Source organism: Danio rerio, chromosome 19 (genome assembly GCF_052040795.2).
Source record: "Danio rerio strain M-AB ecotype USA chromosome 19, GRCz13ab, whole genome shotgun sequence".
NCBI lineage: Eukaryota > Metazoa > Chordata > Actinopteri > Cypriniformes > Danionidae > Danio > Danio rerio.
The window spans coordinates 30,191,103-30,208,193 of NC_141039.2; the positions used below are offsets into that span (position 1 = coordinate 30,191,103).

A 17,091-nucleotide genomic window follows, 5' to 3' on the forward strand; every position below is an offset into this window, starting at 1 on the left:
AATCTGCCAGAGGCCGCTGTGTACGCTTTTTGAAATCTCAAATTTCTCTTGCGAGTGCCATTTGGATCTGCTTGTCTTGTGTAAATCCACCAGAGGCCACTGTTGACTGACCGACTGACTGACCAACTGACTGATTCTCTTAGCACAAATTGACCAGCACTAATAGGTGTAATGGGAAATCGGCAACTCAATTAATTGAGTTGACAAATGTGGTCACTTCATTGAATTAACTTAAATGTGTATTTAAAAATAAGTAAAATGTTTAAGCACAGATACATACAGATGTTTACATACAGATAACGTATAATGTCCAATAGACTAAACTCCTCAATTTTTCAGCTTTTATATTATTTACTTACTTTCAGGGTCATCTATATTAAAGTTGACATTTAGCCACACCATGTTGGTGTTTCGTAACATCAAGTTTCTTACAAGGTGGATCATTAGCCTAACGTTCAACCCCCAACCAGGAGGACTAGGACATACACATACACTATGGACAATTTAGCTTACCCAATTCACCTTTAGCATATGTTTTTTTGGACTTGTGGGGGGAAAACAGACCACCTAGAGGAAACTCATGCGAACACATCACTCTACCAAAATATTACAGAGACGGTACCCCTACTCTGAGTCTCTGGGCATCATCCCAGGATGCCCAATCCACCTATTTATACCTGTTTACTGTTTAACCTTCCCTTCCCCTTCATCCCACTGTTCTTTTACCTTCCTCTTCGCCCCTACATCCCTACAGTAAAGCGTAGGTCAAAGTGTGGCGGGGTCCAGGCTGGTGAGTTACCCAAAAAAGTAACAATTAACATAGGCTCATTCTGAAAACGGAGTCCTATATACTTATCTGGAGACTGCAAATTATGTAGTCAGAGGAACTTATGGCTGCATTTTATTTTTTTAAATGAACGCTACAGGGCACCATTCCTTTTTGTGCTTACCTGCCGATACTTACCTCCCTGTAGACAACTTTCCCGCAGCAACCAGTTTGTTCAGTCAGCTCATCATGTATGTCAGCGAACTTGAGATGCAGAGAGGAGTAGACCATGACGACAGGGTTCAAGTCCAAAAGTTCAAAAACTGAAAAATAAGTACTTCCTGGGACGTACAGTTAAAGTCAGAATTATTAGACCTCTTTGAGTTTTTTTTTTTTTTTTTTTTTTTTCCAAATGATGTTTAACAGAGCAAGGAAATTTTCACAGTATGTCTGATATTATATTTTTTTCTTTTGGAGAAAGTCCTATTTGTTTTATTTAGGCTAACATTTTTAAACACCATTTTAAGGACAAAATTATTAACCCCTTTCAGCAAATTTTTTTCGATAATCTACAGAGCAAAGGATCGTTATACAACAACATGCCTAATTACCCTATTTTGTCTAGTTAACCTAATTCACCTAATTAAGACTTTAAATGTCACTTTAAGCTGTATAGAAGTGTCCTGAAAAATATCTAGCAAAAATATAATTTACTGTCATCATGGCAAAGATAAAATAAATCAGTTATTAGAAAAGAGTTATGAAAACTATTATGTTTAGAAATGTGTTGAAAAGAATCTACTCTCTGTTAAACACAAATTGGGGAAAAATAATAATTGCCAACTAATAATTCAGGGGGACTAATAATTCTGATTCAATTGTATTTCATGGCCTCCAGAAATGTAGATAGAGGTACGTCTTCAGAAAGAGCCTGGGTTGGCAGCAACATAGGCTCATTCTGAAAATATAGCCCTGGATACAATTCTAAGGATCGTGAATCACATAGCTAAAAGTACATATGTCTGCATTTGGTCTTTAAAATAAACGCTACCAGGCGGTATGACAGCATTCATTTTCTTGCTTACCAGCTGACTGCTTACCTCTGTACTTTCCCGTTGTTACCAGTTTGTCCAGTTAGCTCGCCATATATGTCAGTGGACCTGAGACGCAGAGAGGAGTTGACCAGGACAATTAGGTTCAAGTCAGGGGGAGAACGGTTCCAGAAAGCAGATAAGATAATAACAGAGGCCAAAAAAATAAAATAAAATAAAATAAAAAACATGTAAATAACAGGATCAAAATGTGGTAAGATCTAAAAATGTGGTAAAAATCAGGCGAGGACTTTTCTTTTTCTGGATTGCTTTTTAAAACACTGTCGGTTGGGTTTAGGGAAATGGGTCCGCAGGTCAAACAGTGCTTTTGAAAACAATATTGGTTGGGTTAAGGGAAGGAGGAAGGTGGGTCAGTTGATTGGTTAGTCAGTCAGTCAGTCAGTCGACAGCGGCCTCTGGTGGATTTTTGCAAGAACAGCAGGCATGAATGCCAATTGCGAAAAGAAATCTGAGATCTCAAAAAGCGTACACATAGGCCTCTTGTGGATTCGCTAAAACAAAAACAGTAAAAAAATTTACCTTCTGAGATGTATTTGGCACTCTCCAGAAATGTATATAGCGATACATAGGAATGAGCCTGGGTTGCTAAGAAATGCAACTAGTTACTTTTTAGGGAATAAATTAATGTTGTAATGCATTTCTTTTCAGAGTAACTTTCCCCAACACTGGCTATGTGTTTATCCTCTATTTTAATCTGTTTTGACACAATAACAATATACTTTGTAAAAGTGCTATGGAAATAAATATTGAAAAGAAGTGAATAAGATGGACTTAATTATAATATTTTCCTAAAATTATTTAGTTAAATTTGTTTGTTATTCCCTTTCAGGTCACGGCACCAATGCTAAACCTTTGGTTCTACTTGCCTAGCTACACTTTGAATTCGAACGAGCATTTCTGGCATCAAAAATGGCTGCATAATCAAGAATGCCAAGGATCACAGCCTTTAATGTCAGAGCATATTTTTAATATCATGGGACTGAGCTTTACTCACACAACTCTGATTAGCTGACATAAATTACACTCAACCTTCTAAACCTTCCATGTGGGTCATGGCACCAAAGTAAGTCTCCAGGTCTACTCACTTCACACAGAGTAACCATCTTTTCAAGCTGGTGTGTTAACAAGGGCATTAAAGACTGTAGCTTTTAATGTCAGTCACTAGGATGTCTCTTGAGGCCAGAGGAGTGAGGTTTACTCACATAGCTTCTGTTACCTGGCCTCCATTACACATGCACATTTGTCCTTTGGGGGCCAGTTCAGCAGGTTGCTTGTACTAGTTAATGGCAGTGATGTGAACATGTTTTGTGCATGTGAAAGAGCAACACAGAGAGACACTAAGGGAGAGGGTAAGCACAGGCTGAATGTTTGCATGAGTGAATGTGAGATCTCCACACACCAGTCAAACCCTATCACATCAGCCACGCTGCTCTGCAGTACAGAGCTAATTTGATATGAGCAATATTTACCCAGCACACTGCTCTCTCCAGTCTTCTCTTTTTCTGCTCCCTGCCCGGCTGTACCGCTGGGTGCCCATCTGCAGATAGGGTAAGAGGATAAATACGCCCTGGATGCCTTCCAGTCACTCCCTGCATGCTTGACTAAGAACAGATTTGAGACCCGGGAAGTCATATCAGTGTGTAAAGCCGAGAACTGCACATATAATGCTGTGTCTGTGTGGATTTGCATTTTCACTTGTGTTAAAGAGATTGAATGAAATGTGTGCTAACTGTGCTTTATGTAAAGCATTTACAGCAAATGAAATCTGGCTGTACGTGTTATTTAGTGGTAACATTTGTTTACTAAAATATATATTTTTGAAGCTATTAATTAGGCAAAGTACAGTGATCAATCTTTTTGTTAAATGATACTTTTGGCAAATGATTCTGATTAATAAATGTGATTCAATAGCATTATTTTCTCCTTGGTCTTTCTGGTAGAACTGCTGGTTCTAGACAGTTAATGTTTTTTTTTTTTGCATTGACTAATTGGCACGATTATGCATTCATAATGGACTTACAATATAAACCATTATAGGGGTGGTCAAATGTTCATTCCATCATTCATTTTCTTGTCAGCTTAGTCCCTTTATTACTGGTCTCCTCAGGAGAATGAACCGAGAACTTATCCAGCATATGTATTATGCAGCAGATGCCCTTCCAGTTGCAACATATCTCTGGGAAACACCCATACACACTCATTCACACTCATACACTACAGACAATTTTAGCTTACCCAATTCATCTGTACCCATGTCTTTGGACTGTGGGGGAAAACGGAGCACCTGGAGGAAACCCAAGCGAATGCAGGGGAGATCATGCAAACTCCACAACTGACCGAGCCAAGGCTCGAACCAGCGACCTTCTAGCTGTGAGGCGACAGCACTACCTACTGCGCCACTGCACCTTCACTGAATCATGTATTACAAATTAACATTAACCCCCCCCCCCCCCCCCCCCCCCCTTCCCGATCGTCACTGTATAATTTGCACAGCTTGAATGAATCACCATCTTATCCAGCATATGTTTTAGCCTTTCAGCATCAACCCAGTACTGGGAAACACCAATACACACACATACACTATACGACCAATTTAATTTATTTAATTCACCTATAGCGCATGTCTTTGGATTGTTGGGGGAGCACTCAGAAGAAACCCATGTGAACATGGGGAGAACATGCAAAGTCCACACAGCAATGCCAATTGACTCTGCCATGAACTCAAACCAGAGACCTTCTTACTGTGAGGTGACCCCTGAGCCACCGTGTCACCCTGTAAACCGACAATTTAAATAAAACTTGAAACAGGTGTAAATCATAATGAGTACCATGTAAACGAATAACAGGAGAATTGAAAACAAATATAAACTACAGGACAAATACAAGTGAAACAGCAAACGCCCATGAGACAGTATATAGCTGACAAAATATTACTATGAATATATCTTAATGTAAAAATTGGCATCATAAATTAATTTCCGAATTATGACGTGACTCTAAAATTACTCATGGCCAATTGGCCATTGCAAATAAAACTTTGGCATTGCAGGATGTTAGTCAGTTGTTAACAAAAATTGGTCCCACTTTATATTAAGTGTCCTTAACTAATATGTACTTACATTAGAATTAATAGTTTGTTACAATGTACTTATTTTGTAAATACATGTATTTATTGTGTACTTATGCTTGATTAAATACATTTATGTAATTATATCTGTAATTAACTTTTGTAATTACATTTGTAAATACACCATTGACCATCCCTTACACCTTAACCCACCCTTAAACCTACCCATGCCACCAAACCTGTCCATAACCCAACCTCTTTCCCAACTCAAAAGTACCACAAGTGTTCTCAAATACATTATAAACACAGTAAGTACATTGTATTTATTTTTTTGATGTAAGTACAGTACATAGTAGTTAAGGACACTTAATATAAAGTGGGACTCAAAAATTATTTAAAACTCATGATTTTATTGAGTTTTGAACAAACTAGTGTATATACACAATAATGATATACATAGATGTATTAATATATGCAAATTACATAATTTTAAAAAGAAGAACATTACAAGTGAAACTGATTAAAGTTTTTAATTTTAGATCTATCTCTGTCACAATAAATAATCTTGTAAAATGCCTAAAATTGTCCTGAAATGATCTAGGGTTTATGACACATAAAAATTTTACAACTTTTTGAGCCTAGCTCATAAAGTTGGGTTTAATATCAGGGAAATTATCTATTTATTCATCCATAATTACCCATCCATGGATATCACCAAATGAATGGCTATATCTGAGAGAATCCTATGCATGCGAGTCAGTTCACGGCACAATCTGAGAAATGCATTAGTGTCCTGTCACCTTTTCTCCCTCAAAATCTCTCTGGCAAGTCTTTACCTTCTCTGAAGTGTTTTATAATGGGCTGTCAAGGTGAAAGCACCAAATCCTGCTCTTCGTTTGCTCTTGTTTGCTAAAGTAATTGTTAAGCGGAAATCCTACATCTTATTTGTTTGCATTTGATTACACATCCTGTCACAAACAGTGCTAACATCAGTGTAATGGACCCTGATCAAACACAAACCAGCCAGTTTAATTCAAAGGCACGCTCAGAAATTATAATAAAAAAGCACCGCTATTATCTGTGTGTAATAATGACTTGATGACTAGACTGTATACTTGCACAGGCAAATCATTAATGCTTATCTATTGCAAATAATCCTCTTGTGGAAAACAGGAAGTCCATTCTTTGTGTAAATAAAATCTCAGCCTCTATTCATAAAAGATTATTAGCGAGGTGAATAAAACCTAAACTGTATAAATTATAAGTGGGTGTAGGTTGGGGACAAACACCACATTTTGCAGGAAGTGAATCATGCCAGGACACAAATATGATTAAAAAAAAAAAAAAAAAAAAAATATATATATATATATATATATATATATATATATATATATATATATATATATATATATATACACAAACAATTAAATACAAAATGTATATCTAAAATGTATTTTTTTATATTTCAAAATTTACAAATTTGGTCCAAAAATTTTGCTAAAATGTATTTTTTAAAGCAAATATTTAAAAAATATATATTTCCCCAATTACTTTTCTAAAGAAAAACACACACACACACACACACACACACACACACACACACACACACACACACACACACACACACACACACACACACACACACACACATGTATAATGTTAAAATTTTTTATTCTTTATAAATGTAACCTATGCGACCCAACCCACTCCAAACTGAGATCAAACCAATGACTCTTCGCATGAGAGTCTAACAACAAGTTGCTCTAACAAGGAGGCTAAAGACCATGGTCTCTAGAGCACCTTTTCGGGTTCAGAGGAGTGAGATTTACCTGCACAGACATTCTCTAGCTGGCCTCTGTTACATTTACCCCCTAAACCTCACTTCTATATTGGTCATGGCACCAATGTAACCCCACCGGTTATATGCCACCCAACCTCCTGCAAGCTGGGATCAAACCGGTGACTCTCCGCATGGGTATAAGTTGCTCTAACAAGGAGGCTAAAGACCATGGTTTCAAGTGTCTGTCGCTAGAGTACATTTTTGTTGTCAGAGGAGTAAGGTTAACCTGCACAACACTACACTAGCTGGCCTCTGTTTCACTCACCCCCCTAAACTTCACTCTTATTACACCAATGTAACCCTGTAGGTCCTACATCAACCAACCCGCTCTAAGCTAGGATCGAACCAGCTACTTTCCCAATGGGAGTCAGTTGCTCTAACAAGGAGACTAAAGTGTCTGTCGCTAGAGTACCTTTTCAGGTTCAGAGGAGTGAGGCTTTACCTGCACAGCACTTCTCTAGCTGGCCTCTGCTACACTCACCTCCCTAAACTTTAATCCCAACCAGGTTATGGCACCTAGGATCGAACCTGTGACTCTCCGCATGGGAGTCAGTTGCTCTAACAAGGAGGCTAAAGACCATGGGCTCTAGCGTCTGCCGCTAGAGCACCTTTACGAGTTCAGAGGAGTGAGGTTTACATGCACAGCGCTTCAACTGCTGACCTCTGTTACATTCACTCCCCCTAAATCTCACTCTCATCCTTGTTACGACACCAATGTAACCCTGCCGTCCTACACAACTCATCTCGCTCTAAGTTGGAATCGAACCGGTGACTCACCACATGGGAATCTCTAACAAGGAGGTTAAAAACCATGGTCTCTAGCATCTGCCCCTAGAGCACCTTTTTGGGTTCAGAGGAGTGAGGTTTACCTGCACAGCATTTCTTTAGCTGGCCTGTTACACTCACCCCCCTAAACTTTACTCCCATCTGGGTCATGGCACCAATGTAACCCTGCCAGTTTTACATCACTAAATCCACTTTGAGATGGGATCGAACCTGCGACTCTCCCCATGGGAGTCGGTTGCTCTTACAAGGAAGCTAACAACCATGGCCTCTAACGTCTGTCGCTAGAGCACATTTTTCGGGTTCAGAAGAGTGAGGTTTACCTGCACAGCACTTCTTTAGCTGACCTCTGTTACTCTCACCCCCCTAAACCTTACTCCCATCCAGGTCACGGCACCAATGTAACCCTACGTCACCCAGCCTGAGCTGGGATCAAACCGGCGACTCAACGCATGGGAAACGGTTGCTGTAACAAGGAGGCTAAAGACCATTGCGTCTAGCGTGAAGTTTTCCTACACTAGCCTTTACTAGCCGGTCTCTGTTACATAAACAAGTGGGCAATTTTCCAACCCAGGCTCATTCTAAAAACGTAGTCCCATGGATGTTTCCGGAGACTATGAAATACGTCCCAGGAGGTACGTATTTGCGCAGTTTTTTTCCTCTGTGTCCTCTTTTTCGCATCTCGAATGTCTGTCGCGAGCGCCGTTCAAGCCTACTCTGTTCTCGCGTTAACCCACCGGAGGCCACTGTCGAGTGAACGTCTGTGCGACTGACTAAATGATTGACTAGGCGACCGGCCAATCGCAATCAGGAAAGCCCTCCACACGGAGGTAAGTGGTCAGCCAGCGAGCGCGGAGCGAGCATCACACCACCCCATATCGTTTGCTTAAAAAATGAAATGCAGCCATACGTATCTCTGGCTACGTAAATCGAGGTTTCCAGAAACGTCCACGGGACTACATTTTCAGAATGAGCTTGGGTTGCGATTTTCTTAGAGCAGTTGTAGAAATGTGGGGAATTATTGGGTGTTATAGTTCTAGTTATTATCCTTTCCTTTTTTTCTTTTTGTTTTACAGTATGGGTGCAACCATTGCTTGTATTTCATTTTCTTTCCACTCAGTGGCTTGCTTTATTTTGTCATTTCTCTTTCAGTTCCATATTTCAACCTATTTCTCTCTATTTCTTTGAACCTCTCAAACTGCCTGCTTTTCTCTTTGTGTTCTGGTCTATTGTGCCATGTGACTCATCAAGCCTCATGATTGGCTGGTTCCTTTCCAGATCTACTCTCTACATTTATGTTGAGGGCACAAACAGAAGCAGCAACGAACAGATGGAGAAAGAGAGAGATTTATAGCTATTTACTGAGGTTGCACACTGTACCAGCACACATCTTTTCCCTCAGCTGTTGCATGTTCTTGGAAACATTAAACTGTTGAAAACACTTTATCTGGGGAACAAATGTCACCCTGTCCTTCAATGCCACATTAACAGATAGCGTGGCTCGGCTGGTGGCTTCTCTTTCAGGGCTTTTAATATCTTCCTGGATTAATTGTCTGAACTTTGTCTCATCACAGTTATTCAGTGCATCCCTACAGTATGTCTTGATAATTACAGGACTAAAAGGTCAACATGCCTGCTGCTTAGCCTGACTTTTAGTATTACATGAGAAAAATACTAACTGCTTATCAAAAATATTGATGCTGCTTGATTTGCCGTTGAACAGACCAGAAATCATTCCAGTGCCTGTTCGGCTTGTGTGACAACAAGAATCTGTTTATCATTCAATATATTGCAGTATTGAAAGCAATGTGATTATTTTGTTGTTTTGTTTTGATGTGATTTTATTTTATTTTTATAAAAATTTAATTGTATATTTTTAATTTTTAATTTAATTCAAGTTCATTTTTAATATATTTTATTTAGTATTTAATTCATTTTCATTTATTTTAGTTTTGTTTTCATTTCATTTTATTTAGTTTTTAATTTATTTAATTTAATATTTATTCTATTTTATTTTATTTAGTTTTATTTTTGTTTTCCTTTCATTTTATGTCATTTTTTATTTATTTTGATTTTATTAAATTAATTTTGTTTAGTTTTATTTAATTTACTTTTTAATTTATTTTATTTTATTTAATATTTATTTTATTTTGTGTTGTTTCTCATTAATATTGTTTTTAATTAATTAATTCATTGTTTTTTATTTAATTTAGTTTTGTTTTAATTTTTCTTTTCATATTATTTTATTTCATTCAATTTTCAATTTATTTTATTAAGTATTTATTTTTGTTTATTTTGTCATTTTTAATTTATTTTGTTTTTAATTTACTTTGTTTAGGTTTTTTAAATTTAATTTAATTTAATTAAATTTAATTTAATTAAATTTTTTATTTATTTTACTTAAGTTTAGTTTAGTTTTCATTCAAATTTATTTAGCTTTTTAAAATTTTATTTAGTCTTTAATTTGTTTTGTTTTCATTGTATTTTATTTTATTTTTAATTAATTTAGTTTTTATTTAATTTAGTTTGTTTTTTATTTTATTATTATTATTATTATTATTATTATTATTATTATTATTATTATTATTATTAGAAAAAGTATCTAGCATCTAGCCTGAAAGAAAACATTTAAAATAAAACATATGTTTAAAAAAATCAATAATGATTTTATAATTAAAAGAAACTTTAATTATATTTACATTTTAAAAGATAATGCTCAATAATTTTAAATGGTTTTAAACCTGTACCTACAAATAATAAAATCTATATCTGCACTGCAAAAAAAATACTGGTTGCCCTAAATTTTTAAGCTGAATCAAATGAACCCTATGAGTCATTTGAACTTTTATTATATTAAACTGACCTAAAACAGCTTGCGTAACTCCTATGTTATCATGACCTATTGATCATATACTTTTTTAGTGTTAAATTACTCCAGAATTACTCCAGCCACTGTGACTCTTCCCTTTTGTTTTATCAATCGTAATACAATCTGGGTAAATATTTAAGCTAAATAATAAACATCTTAAGTTTTGTATTGCTTTAAAAATAAATATTACATGAAATGATAAAACTGAATATTTTGTCATTTACTCACCTTCAACTCATTTCAAACCTGTATAGCTTTCTTTCTTTCACACACATGCAATAAATTAATACATGAGAAGAATGTTGGTAAATGGCCATTTACTAAAAAAAAAGTCTTGTAGGTTTAAAATCAACTCGAGGGAGAGCAAATGAAATTTTGTAAAGTTTGTGGAGTTTTGCCAATGTCAAATTCTCAAATATTTCCCTTTTATCCTCACTCTTTTAGAGTATTTGCCAATGTCCTTGTATCTTTGTGTAGAGTGCATCAAAGTGAGTGAGTGAGGGAGTTGTTGAAGAGCTGGAGACCTTGAACATTCAGGCCCCTAAAGGCCTCCTTAATTGATTTCCCTCAGCACTTTTCATGCTTCAGTGCTTCTCTCAGGGAGGCGCCTTTTCATACTTACAGATAAATACAAGCTAACCAGAAACAACCTGATGTCAGTTTTATACTTTCATGACAAGCAATGAAACGGGAAACACAGGTCATGAGGTTTGTTTTCTTGGTGTTTAAGGTTGCTTGATCGTGTTTAGGTAACACGATTACATTGGGGAGGATAAGATTGAATGAGACAGTCTTATAAATTATACAACCCGTCTGCAAATAGAAATTCCCCCAGAAATCAAATTGTTTTCTGTGCATTCACCTTTAAATCAAATAAAACAAATATCATTGGCAATTAAATCTGGCATTTATAGCATCCATTGACCACACACCAACTTCTTATTGCAGAAATAAAGTCATCAATTACCATAATGTGACACGATGTTTGATTAGATAATTTCATTCGAAGCTGAGAAATTGTTAGTTTAATAGATTCAGGCCACTCACTCGTGTTGAACTGAATGTTTAATTTTTGTTCTGAAATGATTGAGCATTATTGTTTCGTAGGCTGCTATAATGGAACATCTCGAGGGAATGCAAAAGTCCCTTTAATGCATTTATAATGAGCACATAATTAATGTTTTGATGATATGAGTAAACCAAAACGTATGTAATATTCATGCTGTTGGCACTGTTTGCACTCATATTCATCATTTTGTTCAGGTCCGGTTATTGATAGATTTGCCTCATCTTCTAAATTGTCTGTTGTCATTGGTGATGTGGTTGTCATGGCAATAGTGTAAGAGCAGCAAATTATCCGGAGAAATCACTGTCAGAAATCGCACCATCTAATGTCCCCAAAATAACCTCTCATATTAATGAGGCACATACATTTTAATGGCTTTGCGGCCCCCCATGGAGGAATGTCACGAAACGCTAAATTAAAAGTGCAACGTGCGCATTTTATACAAGTCAACAGGCACATACTGCTGTTGCTGCTTTAGTCTCAAGGTGAAAAACGCTTCCCTGTTGATGACATCTTGAATTTAGGTGGGTGGTGTGCTGGTTATCTAGATGAAATCTGAATCAGAGGCGATGGAGTTGAAAAGAGTATGTGATGAGACTGACAAGCCTGTGGCCATGCGGCTCTGTGTGTCTCGCGTCTCGTAATCTGATTTCTGACTGTGCTTGAATCATGTTGTTTTTCTGCTCACACTCCTATAACCTCAAATTCCCTTCTATAAAAAGGAGCTAAATCAGATATTCTCTTGTATTTAGGCCTGTCAAATTAGCATGTTAATGTAGTGAGGCTGAAAAAAACATAATGCTTTAATTAAATTAATTAAATTAATCATACTCTCTGACACGAGGGTGAATTCCTGAGGGAAAGGATTTCAAGTGCAATTAAAACCTGAAGTACTATATTCATGGTAATATGTGGAATGAACGGGTTAAATTTCCCAAAATAAAACCAACCCGGGCTCATTGTGGAAACGTAGTCCCGCGGACGTTTCTGTAGACCGCGGAATACGTCCCGGCGGGTACGTACGGGTGCACTTTTTGTTTTCGCGAATCTGCGAGAGGCCGCTGTTGCGCTCTTTTTCGCACCTCAGACGCCTCTCGCGGGCGCGACTCGCGTGTACCCGCAGGAGGCCGCTGTCTGACTGACCGGATGATTGACTGCGCGACCGGCCGACTCGCCCTCCTCCTTCCCTGAACCCAACCAATTTTACCGATTGACCCACCCGCCCGCTTGCTTCTCTATACCCGAGCAACAGTTTACAAAAGCCGTCCAAAAAAATAAAAGCCCTGATTTTTTTTTTATTCCACCGCATTTTTGGATTTCGCCGCATTCTCGCCCTGTCACGAAACTCGTTCACTTAATTTTTGGGATTCTGTTTTAGTCTTACCTGATTGCTGGAACTGGTCTTCCCCGGACTCGAAACCGGTCGCCGTGGTCGACCCCTCTCCGCATCTGGAGCCTGCCGAGGTACACGCTAAGCTGAGTGGACAAACGGGTTGCAGCGGGGAAGCCCTCCACAAGGAGGTAAGGCAAGCGTGAAAGGGAACGGCGTCACACCGCTCCGCAGCGTTCGCTGAAAAAAAAAAAAACGGCCGTACGTACCCCCCGGGACGTATTCCGCTGTCTCCAGAAACGTCCGCGGGACTACGTTTTCAGAATGAGCTTGGGTTGAATAAAACCCTTTAGGTTGCTGGCCGGCTGGGTCAGTTGACATTTCTGTGTGGAGTTTGCATGTTCTCTATATTCGTATGGGTTTTCTCTGTGTTCTTTGGTTTCCCCCACAGTCCAAAGACATGCGCTATAGGTGAATTGAATAAGTTAAGGTAATTTGGCCGAGGTGTTAGTGTGGGTGTGAATGCAAGAGTATATGGATGTTTCGGCTAGAAGGGAATACACTGCGTAAAAACATATGCTGGATAAGTTTGCTGTTCATTAAACTGTGGGGACCCCTGATTAATAAAGAGACTAAGCCAAAAGGAAAATGAATGAATAAACTACCAGAGTTTGAACATGCCAAAATCCTGTCGTATGTCAATTCGGAAAGTGGCAGAATAAGACAAGATGATGTGATAATAAAGACAGCGATTGGTTTGAATTTTACTTTTCTGAGAGAGCTCACACTATGATTGACTGTTTGTCTCATACATTCATTTATGCTAATTTGAAGGTCAGATTGCACCAAGCATAAACTTTGGAATGCAGCGACATGCTAAGCTTTTCACAAGAGTTTGTGTTTCCTGTCTGGTACATTTGTATGTGTGTGTGTGTGTGTGTTTGTGTGTGTGTGTGTGTGTGTGTGTGTGTGTGTGTGTGTGTGTTTGTGTGTGTGTGTGTGTGTGTGTGTGTGTGTGTGTGTGTGTGTTTGTCACAATAACAGTTGGTGTGGTAACGGAGGTATAGTTTTAAATGCAGCTTTTATGAAGAATGGTAAGGGAGGCAGAGGTTGAAACAGGAGCAAACAGCGATGTAAAGGAAAATCAAAAAAGGTAAATACAATGTACAGGCAGAGGTCAGGCCAGGGTGCAAACAATCATAATAAAGAGACTGTCAAAGAATCAAAATAAGGAAACAAGAATCACGAATAAAGACTTAAGCTGAATCTAAAATCGCACACTTCCATACTATATAGTACACTAAAAACAGTATGCGAGCTGAGTATGTCTGAATTCAAAGAATTTGAAAAAAAAAAAAAACAGTATGTGAGAAGTACCCGAATAACTTACTAATTCCGGCGAAATTCTGAAGTGAACATCAGATGGACGCTCCTCTATCCAATGATGCACCGTGAGAGAATTCATGAAGGGAAGTAAAGCAACTCAACGATGGTAGGTCTGGTGATGATGACACAAATGAAAGATACATCAGAGTTCATTTATACTACTGACATTCATAATATATAGAACGTACTTTTCTAACAGCCTTAGTAGTACATTTCAATTTAAATGCAGTACCTACTTAGTAGGTGATTTCAGACACAGCTTATGACACCAAAACTGCCACAATGAAAGTGTATGAATGTGGTGTTTAAACGTGTGTGTAATCAGTGTAAATAATCTGCAGCTGTGTATGTGTCAACTGTCTCAACTGTGAGGTGCAACACACAATGGGAGGTGTAGTCCAGGTAAGTGGCTGGTGGAGTGTAGCTCAAGTGCCCTCTAATGAGTTTGTGGGGCACTCAAGCTAATAATTGCAACAAAATGGAAGTCTAGTAGGGAAAAAGTGCACAGCGACTCCACCCTAAAGTGTAAAGACTCCTCCTTCTTCTGTAAATAGGGACCATTTGCATTTAAAGTGATTCTTATTTAAAATATGGAATGTCACACCCACATGTTGAGGCACATTTGACAAGGTACAATATAACAAATGAACTGTGATGTATTTTGAGACTACATTCAGACACCAGAAATGTGTATTGCGTTTTGTTAAAGGGGCATAATATGTCCATGTGTAATCAAAATGTACAAAGTTTATTTAGCTAGCACACATTGTTTTATTTTAGGTGAACAAATGATCTGTGCAAGCTAATTCACTGAAAAAATTTGCTTTGGTCAATTAATTTGCCTCTGTGTTTGGAGTGCCGGTCCTTCTCTGTTGATGTCAGTTTGATGGCTTTAGCTTTATATGAGAGAATGATGTGCAAAATGAAAGCCCTCTCCCTACTCGAAATATTCCATTTCACTTGGAAGTTCATCAACATACTGAAATTAAAGTCTCAGCAACTTTTGGTTCACCTGGACTTCAATAGAAGGCTATTTCAAACATGTTCTACTTCAACACTGTAAAAAATCTGAATATACCATAAAATAATGGATATAAAATTACAGAAATTTCCTTACATTTATATTTCTAGTAATTTTTTGTAATTTAATGTCCATTATTTTATGGTAAATTTCTGTAATTTAACAGCATTTATTTTACATTTCTTTTCCTGCTGGAAATAAACCATAAAATTATGGATGTTTTTTACAGTGAAAGTTAGTATTATTTATTTTTCTTTAAAATCAACTGTGAAAGTTACTCACATTTTCTTAGTGAACATTGTTTCTGCAGTATTTTTGTCCACATGTAGCTTATCCGGGAATGAAGGTCATAACAGAGGACGCTTGCTCTGACAGAAGACAGCGAGATCTGCCTCAGTGGACAGAAGTCACTGTCGATCCTGCTTCACCCTCACCTCCGTCTCCATTAAGGTCACGGGATCAATCTGATTCTGACGTTTCCTTGTCGCAGAGAGCCTTTCCAAAGCATGTGTCTAATCCCTGAAGTCTCCTTTTGAACAGTATGTAGGGCAGCCTGTTATCTCCAAATACAAGGGACAACACTCACCATAAATCTGTTTAATAGACTGAGCCAGTAACTTCACTTGCTCAGAGACAGGCCTGATGAATTGTCGTCCGCTCTCTCCTCTGCTCATTTGCTATATTTGAGTCTTAAATGGCTCAGATGCTCTTTGTCTTGCTTACCTGTCATCAGAATGCTCAGAGTCTCATTTATTTAATGGAGACTGGAGCTTGTCACACTGAGAAACTGGCAGAATTATTCCTTACTAATTACTATTCGGTAATAATAATAATAATAATAATAATAACGATGGTTTAAATATGATAGTAACATATTGATATAATGATATATTCTGACCTATTGACAAAGTCCAAAATTTGGCCCCTATATGAACTCATTTTTGACAGTGTGCCAACATAAATTGTGAAAATAACTGATAGAAGAAAGCTTTAACACACATTACATTTTTAGCTATTCAATTTTACAAATTCTGACTGATGAAATGAGCTGGCTAGTTTGTTATTTACCTGCAGACTACAGTTTTTAATATGTGTTTTAGATAGTTTTAATAAGTTAACATATTTCTAATTGTTTTTTAATGATGAATGGTAATAAATTTGTACTTTTCATAGTTTTTATTCTAAATTATTAATTTAAAATTCTGATCACATAACATTATTTATAAAACTGTAGTAACTTATCGTTTAAACACACATTTCTAAATAAAGACTTTGTGGTATAATATTAAAGTGAGCACTTTGACAAAATTGTAGAAAATATTTTTGTTGTATCAAAAAATGTGGTTATGATCCAACAAGCTAATGCAGCAAAGATTAGTGCTTAATATGTGGTTGAACCTCATAAAAGTATTTAAACCTCATAATTTAATAGAAACTGAGGAGAATAACTGCAAAAGCTCCTCAGAAAACCTTTTTGGAAAAAAGGACCACCCCTTCAACAGGCATTTTTTTCTTCGATAGTCTACAGAACAAACCATCGTTATACAATAACTTGCCTTTTAACCCTAACCTGCCTAGTTAACTTAATTAACCAAGTTAAGTTGTTAAATGTCACTTTAAGGTGTATAGAAGTTTCTTGAAAATATCTATTAAAATATTATTTACTGTCATCATGGCAAAGAAGAAAGAAATCAGTTATTAGAAATGAGTTATTAAAGCTATAATGTTTAGAAATGTGATGAAAAAAAATCGTCTTTCTCTTAAACAGAAACTGGGGAAAAAATAAACAGGGGGGTAAAAACAGAAGTTTACATACACTCTAAAAAAGGAACAAAACCTTTTTAAAAAAAT

The 17,091-nt window shown here is 37.1% G+C and overlaps 1 long non-coding RNA gene across 1 annotated transcript; it reads right to left on the reverse strand.

Annotated features, from left to right (window-relative positions):
- Positions 1-1,174: 1,174 nt before the first annotated feature.
- Positions 1,175-15,951, reverse strand: LOC141379113 (uncharacterized). The gene is made up of 3 exons (XR_015516845.1): positions 15,523-15,951; positions 14,224-14,331; positions 1,175-3,415 (listed from the first exon to the last, which is right to left on the reverse strand). It is a non-coding gene; the product is annotated as an uncharacterized LOC141379113 (long non-coding RNA).
- Between the last annotated feature and the right edge of the window lie 1,140 nt (positions 15,952-17,091).